This window comes from Pan troglodytes, chromosome 20 (genome assembly GCF_028858775.2).
Source record: "Pan troglodytes isolate AG18354 chromosome 20, NHGRI_mPanTro3-v2.0_pri, whole genome shotgun sequence".
NCBI classification, from domain to species: domain Eukaryota; kingdom Metazoa; phylum Chordata; class Mammalia; order Primates; family Hominidae; genus Pan; species Pan troglodytes.
Genome location: NC_072418.2, coordinates 32,068,214 through 32,075,622, shown reverse-complemented (window position 1 = coordinate 32,075,622; position 7,409 = coordinate 32,068,214). Strand labels below are relative to the sequence as shown.

General features: G+C 43.0%; 1 long non-coding RNA gene across 1 annotated transcript; it reads right to left on the bottom strand.

The window, feature by feature from the left end:
- Nucleotides 1-655: 655 nt before the first annotated feature.
- LOC100608143 (uncharacterized) lies at nucleotides 656-6,423 on the bottom strand. Its single transcript, XR_010153565.1, has 6 exons — nucleotides 6,178-6,423; nucleotides 4,699-5,600; nucleotides 2,486-3,722; nucleotides 1,689-1,856; nucleotides 1,261-1,327; nucleotides 656-1,124 (listed from the first exon to the last, which is right to left on the bottom strand). It is a non-coding gene; the product is annotated as an uncharacterized LOC100608143 (long non-coding RNA).
- Between the last annotated feature and the right edge of the window lie 986 nt (nucleotides 6,424-7,409).

The window sequence follows — 7,409 nt, the reverse complement described above, 5'->3', positions numbered from 1 at the left end:
TCATGAGGATCTTGTGAATGTGTGAGATCGTATGGTGTGTGTGCTAACTACATAGTTGCTATTGTTACATTTCATTCTCATGGGCTTCCTTTGCCAATCTTTTACTTCAGAGTTTGTTTTAAGGGGTCTGGGTTGGGTTAAATTTATCAGTGTCTTCTGAAGGACAAGAGTCATGGTTACAGATGTTTTCTGACAATTCCAAATTTTATGAATTCCCCACTTTAAAGTCTTGTTCGTGCCCCCTGCTGCCTCCCTCTCTTCTGAGGGCTAAAGGCCTCTTGTTGGAGGCAGGCCAGCAATGACAAGTTCGTCAAGGCTACAGCTGCAGAGGCTCATAGGAGGAGCCCAGGGCCTCTCAAGACGCGGTGGCCACAGAGTTCTGGAGTGTAATTAACAGGACAGCAGCCGTGGAGACTTGGGCTGACTGAATGCTGGTGTCGAAGGACACCCTCCCTTTACCCCACTCTGTGCCAGTGTGCCTCTTATTTCTCCCTGAGCTACAACTGTTATTAACGTTCAGATTTTGGAGATAATGGTTTTAATTAAACTACTTTGCCGTTTACTACTGTTTCGGGAATTTGCTAATTAATCTTTATGTAATTGTTTTTGCAATGGTTATACAGCAAAAGTTCTTAAATTATAAGTTAAGCCTCTTGCAGAGAATCTAATTTTTAATCAGAATCCCATGTTAGTAAGTGACAGTGGGGATGGGGAATTAACTAATTGAAGTCCCTGCTCCATGGAGGTTGTCTGTCTTCAACCCGGCAAGTTGGCCGTGCTGTGCAGAGCCCTCTCCCTGCATCTCCCCATGGTCTCTGCATTACGATGGTGCTGAAGGAACCATGGATGTTCATGTATTAGGATAATAATTCTGATGCTTTATTTGTAGGGGATATGTCTCTAAAAGTGCTGTTCCTCACAGATGTCTCAGGCCACCTTCAATGAAACCCAAGCCTCTTCCTCTTCTACTGGAGCCCCTGTGAGTAAAGTCCGTGGAAATCATATCTGTTGAATTTTGGAGAAGGGTAGTAAAGTGTTGAAAGGTGTTTCAGGCTATCTCACAATATTTGATATGGAAGAAGAAGCATTTCTAATGGAAACTGGAGGGAATTGCTCTTCAACTCCTAAAATAAGAACAAGAGACTTCAAGTACATCTGGAGCTTGTTTCCCTACTGTCTTACTATCTTAGCCTGTTTATGCTGTTATAACAGGATAGCAGAGACTAGGTAATTTACAAAGGAAAAATTTAATTGGCTCACAGTTCTAGAGGCTGGGCAGTCCGAGATCAAGGGGCTGCATCTGGTGGCAGCTTTCTTGCTGCATCACCTGTGGCAGAAGGCAAGAGGGCGAAAAACGGAGAAAAAGCAAGAGATGGAACTCACAGCCTCAGGTCCTTTTATAATGGACATTAATCCATTCAAGAGTGTGGAGCCCCCATAACCTAGACACCTCCCATTAAGCCCCACCTCCTGACACTGTTGAGTTGGGGATTACATTTCTAATACATGCTTTGTGGGAAACACATTCAGACCATCACATCTGCCTAGGCTAGTGTCCATCTCTCTCTGATTCAGGGTTCTGATCCCAAGACTCATGGAAGAGCCAAACTACAGATTAGACAGAACAGTCTAATCTCCCTCCTGGTATTAGCCCCCAGGAACAGGCATGTAATCTCAGCAATGCTCACCTCTGCCTGAAAGGTAGGACTAGCAGAGAACTCCACCAAGCAGTACAGTGCTCAGGTTAGAAGCATGAAATTCAAAACCAGACTTCCTGGGCTCCAAGCCTGACTCTGCCACTCTTAGCTCTGTGACCTTTGATGAGTTACCCAACTTCTCTGGGCCTGTTTCTTCCTCTGTAAAATAAGGGTTTGTAAGAGTGCATGTCTTATAGTACTGTTATAATAAGCAAATGGGATGAAACAAGAAAGTCTTAGTACACTGCCTGGCACACAGTCATGCATATTATTATAATCCATTAAGCAATTTTATCCATGTTTTTGTTTTCAACTTCTACCATACTGCATGCTGGGTCTCACAGATGGATTGCCTAATTTGCTTATAGCTATAATCTTCTCACCACCAAATATTTCTTTCCTATTGTGCTTTTCTATGTTGGGAGATAGTCTGATTTTGCTTCATCTGTGATCTCAAGTATGTTTAGGGGACTGCTGACTTTAAGCAAACATTTGCCATAAAAGGATAGTTCAGGGGTGGCAGGTACTAAGTATCTTTTCTTATACCTGTGGAAGTACTCACTCATGCACCACAGCACTCTTGTTCACCAGGTATGAGTCCAGCCTGAACTCCTTCTCAATACACTGCCTCAGCATTCAAGAGTCAGAGTCTTAACCCAGGAAACAGAGCCCCAAGCAGAGTGGACATGCTAATGCTTTATTGGGAGGTGCAATCCCAACAACCAAAGTAAGGGACATAGGGAAATAAAGCAGGAAGGAGAGAAAGCAAATACAAGGTCATATGTTACCAGGATGGCCACAGTTTCTCCAGAGCTCCAGCTGGTTGCTCAAGTCATGTGGGACATCTCCAGGAAGACATGTGAAACACTGTGGCTCAGAACAGTCTGTCATAGGGGAGGAGGGCCAGATGATTTATCTGCTGGCTTTTTTCCATTCTCTGTCTCCTACTGGTCAAAGTTCATGTTACGGACCATCAATGCCTTGCATGACCAGGTTGTGTTAATTGTGCTAACCAGCCTCCCTGTCCCAGGACAGCCACTGAGGAGGCCAAAGCCTCTATGAATCCAGTGGAGTTAAGCTAGGGGCACAAAAACTGTTTTCGGTCCCAGCACAGCAAGTGCAGTGGGAGCCATGCAAGCCTGGCAGACTCCCCAGGGGAGGCTGAGCGCACTTGGGTGGCAAAGAGTCAGGCCACAAGCAGTGGTGCATCTACAGGAATTTAGCCAAAGTTCCAGAAGTTGTAATTGCTGAGTAGAGCTGGTGGCTCATAGACTGGCTTCTGTGAAATTGGCATGTGGCACAAAACCAATCTTGGCATCCAACGTTTCATTGAGAAATATCCCAGGAGGCTGGACGTGGTGGCTCACATTGTAATCCCAGCACATTGGGAGGCCAAGGTGGGAGGATTGCTTTAGGCCAGAAGTTTGAGACCAACCTGGGCAACATAGTGAGACCCTATCTTGATAAAAATAAATGAAAGTTTAAATAAAAAATTTTAAAAAGAGAATAGCCCAAGGGCTTTGGTCTTCAAAGTCTTTGTCCCATCTCTTTATTATTTCCATCTCTTTTCCCTAGTTCCTTAACTTTTTGCTGAAGTGCAGGGACCACCCCTGCTTAGGGTATGAGATATTCATTAACCTCTTATCCCAGACCCTAGAGGCCCATGATGGGACCACATGGGAGAGGAACAGGGTGGCCACTGGTTTCAAACTGAGACACCCTGACGTCAGCTTCTGTGTCCTCTCTGCTGTACTATATTCCTCTCTTCATCTCTCACGATCTTCTTCCACCTGTTGAGGTTGTATCTCATATCCAGCGTCTCACCTAATGGTCTCTGCCCACACTATCTTTTTTCAGCTCCCAGCAAAGACAACACTTTGTGCTGAGATGTGTTTGGAAAACAACTCCACTCCTCTTTGTCTGGCAAACTCCTGCTCATCCTGCCAGTCTTAGCTTCAGAAAGACCAGCCCAGACCCCACCATATAAGTCTCTGTTGTCCATCACATCATATCATCTTTCTTCATCTGTAGGAGAATATTTATTGGAGCGATTACTGAATTCACATCTGTGTCCTCCACCAAGCTGTATGACCCCAGGAAGGCAGGGAATATGATTATTCTCTGCACCACTGTGTCGCTGGCTCCTGCCCTCTGGTTCATAATAAATGTCACACCCACCCACACACATGCACACTCACAATAAAAGAATAAGTGAACAAATAGGTGAACACCTGGATCTCTCTAACTTTTTGATCCTTTGTCTCCATAAGCCTGGAGGCTGACAAGCTAATAATTCCTACAGCAAGTGCGGGGCTGCTATCATTTTCTCTAACAGTTGTCCTGATGGCCTTTCAGAAAGTAATTGACTTTAATTATGCCCTAAACTGACCCTTTGAGTAGAACTGAAGAATAACTGAAGAGAGAAAAATGATTCGGAATGGTCCTGTTGGGTCCAATTATCAGTAGAGAAAGGGAGTGAGGATGAGGCCTGGATAAACCTGGGCTCCCCGGCATGAACCACACTGTCTGCTCATTACGTGTTCCCTGCAGCCTGTCTGGGCTTTTGGGAAACTCGTCTGTCTATTATTCATGCCCATTTATCTTCCCTGACAGAGGTGGCAGCAATAGGCTCCGAGTTGTGAAAACATAGTGGAAATTCCAGGCCCACAAGATCAAGTGTCAACAATAGCTGCTATTCCTCTACCAGTGCCAAAATCTACACTTCTCCAGGTTTGGGACAGCAGGTGTTGTTTGAGTAGCCCTGACCCCAGGGCCAGAGGGCAAGGAGATAGTTGTCAAAGTTCTCTGCCTCTGATCTTATTATAAACTGTGGTCTGGTCAGAGTTCTCTGCCTCTGATCTTATTATAAAGTGTGATCTGGTCAAAGTTCTCTGCCTCTGATCTTATTACAAAGTGTGATCTGCCTGTAGAGAATGAGGAAGAGGTTACCATGGACCTCAAGGGACCCAGCGGAAAAAACCATGTGCAGAAACTGAACCACCTCCTTGGCTGTTAGATGGCAGAGTCCCTATTGCATAGAGCTGTAATTAGGGCCTGAAGAAGAGGATATGTAGGCCTCCTGGTGAGCCAGTTGTCCCTGGCCAGTTGACCCTGGGCACAGAAGTTTATGGGGAGCACAGACTGGTATCCATAAGGGATGGTGCACCTATCTAAAACTTCAGAACGTTGATGTTTTCTGCACTTTCTGTCTACTGGGGCTCCATGCACCCAGCTCGGTTTGTTTTGCAAAGAGCAATCTGTTCTTTTCTCTTAAAACTTCTGGGATCTGTTGGCAAGCTTGCCATATTCTCTCTTCATCCCTCTGTTCAAAGAAGCCTCAAGAGTTGACTCAGATACCTTGAGCTCTTTGCTGTGAGCATCAGAAGATCCAGAGAGATCTACTCTCCTTGTTCTTCTTTCAAAACCCACCTTCCTTTTGAACTCAAATAAAGCGGGGCTGTGTACATCCCCTTGTATAATTCTCAGAGGTGTCCAGGGTGATTTTTTTGTTTTGTTTTTTAACACTGGGAACACTGACACCCTTCTTTTTTGTCTCCAACTGGGTGGGCTATTGCTTGCTACTTGCACTCCTTAGTTAAGAAAAATCCCTCTACAGCAAACCCTCAGGAGAATATCTTAAACCTCTGGTAAAATCTCTGGAAAGTTTGGAATAGGTGAGGAGATACAAGGACTGTACAGAAACATCCTGTCTTCACAGAGTCCTTTTCAATCATATCTTCCTTTACATTCACTGGAAATGTTTATAATTTAGGATGAGCAATAAATGGAGCATAATGCATCTCTCTGCTTGTGAGAATTAATTTCATGCCTACTGAGGGTTCTTCGGCCAATAAAATCTTCAACGAAATGAGGGTGAAAAGACTCATAAATGTGTTCTGTGTCCTGCGGGGAGAGGGATGTACATTGTCATTTTTATGCCATGCATAAAAAGCTCCAAGCTCCCCAAGTTATAGGAGATATTATTTTTGCAGAGGCCAATATGGGGAATATTAAATTACTTTGTTTATGTTTCCTAAAATAAAAATTTTACTACAGATTTCAAATATGTGCAAAAGTAGAGAGAATAGTATGGTGACCCCCCCATGTACTAATCACCCAGCTTCAACAATTATGGATGAATGGCCAATTCAGATTTTTATAATTTGATCTATAAATATTTCAGTATGTATCTATACAAATGTTTTTGTACAATTGTACAAAATGTACAATGTACAAACGTACAAATGTACAAATGAGGTACAAATACCTGATTTTAAAAAGTTATACCCACAATACAATTTTTTACACCTAAAATATTAATAATTCCTTAATAACATCAAACATGGAGTCAGTGTTCACATTTTCCCAATTGTCATATGGCTGCTCTTAAAATTTTTACACAGTTTGTTTGAACCTGGGGCCAAAACAGACCCATTCATTGTAATTGATGGGTATAACTCTTATGTTTCTTTTAATTTACCTTCTCCCTCTGTATTTTTTCTTTCTGGCAGTTTTTTTTTTTCGATGTTGTTGTTTTTGAAGAATCTAGACCTTTTGTCCTGGAGAGTGTCCAACAATCTGAATTTTGTGAATTTTGCCCCACGGAGACATTTCCCGTGCTCATCTATCCCCTACATTTTCTCTATATCCATAAGCCAGTCCAGATGCTTGATCAGGTCCAGGTTTAATATTTTGTGACAAGACTGCTTTAGAGTTGGTGCTGTGTGAGTTTCATAAGGCCTTATTGTGTGATGTTAACAGCCATCAATGATTACATCATAATCTGTCACCTCACAGAAGGTTACAAATGGGGATAGTCTAGTCTCATCGCACCTTCTTCATTTGTCAGCTGGAATATGCTCATAAAACGAAACTTTCCCTTATCAGTTTTGTGGTTCCACTGAGAAAGTGTGCATATAGGGAAGGCATTACACATGCTTTGGTTTTCCCCTTTATGTGCAAGCCTTTTTTAAATTAAATTTTTAATTTCAAGATAATTGTAGATTCACATGAAGTTTTAGAAAATAAATACAGAAAGGTCCTGTGCACCCTTTACCCTGCTTACGCCCCATGGTACCACACCACAAAGCCATAGTACAATAACAGCCAGGAAGCTGACATTAGCACAGCCAAGATTCCAAACACATCCATCAACACAAGGCTCCCTCCTGCTGCCCTTTCATAGCCACACTTCCCTGACTCCTGCCCACCAGTCCCCAATCCCTGGCAACCACCAATCTGTTCTCCATTTCTATAATTTTGTCATTTTACGAATATGGAACAAAAGGAATTATATAGTCTATGACCTTTAGGGATTGGCTTTTCTCACTTAGCAGAATTACCTGGAGATTCATCCAAGTTACTGCATTTGTCAATAATTCATTTCTTGTTATTGGTGAGTAGGATTTCATGGTATGGATGTACCATCATGTGCTGATAATCTGTTCACCCACTGAAGATCATCTGATTGTAGGTTTTTTAATGTGCTTACTTGCCGTTTACTACATTACTTAGTAAAGTATCTATTCAAATCCATTGCTCATTAAAAAAAATTAGAGTTTGGCTGGGCACGGTGGCTCACACCTGTAATCCCAGCACTATGAGAGGCCGCGGCAGGTGGATCACCTGAGCACAGGAGTTTGAGACCAGCCCAGGCAACATGGCAAAACCCTGTCTCTACTAAAAGCACAAAAATTAGCCAGGCGTGGTGGC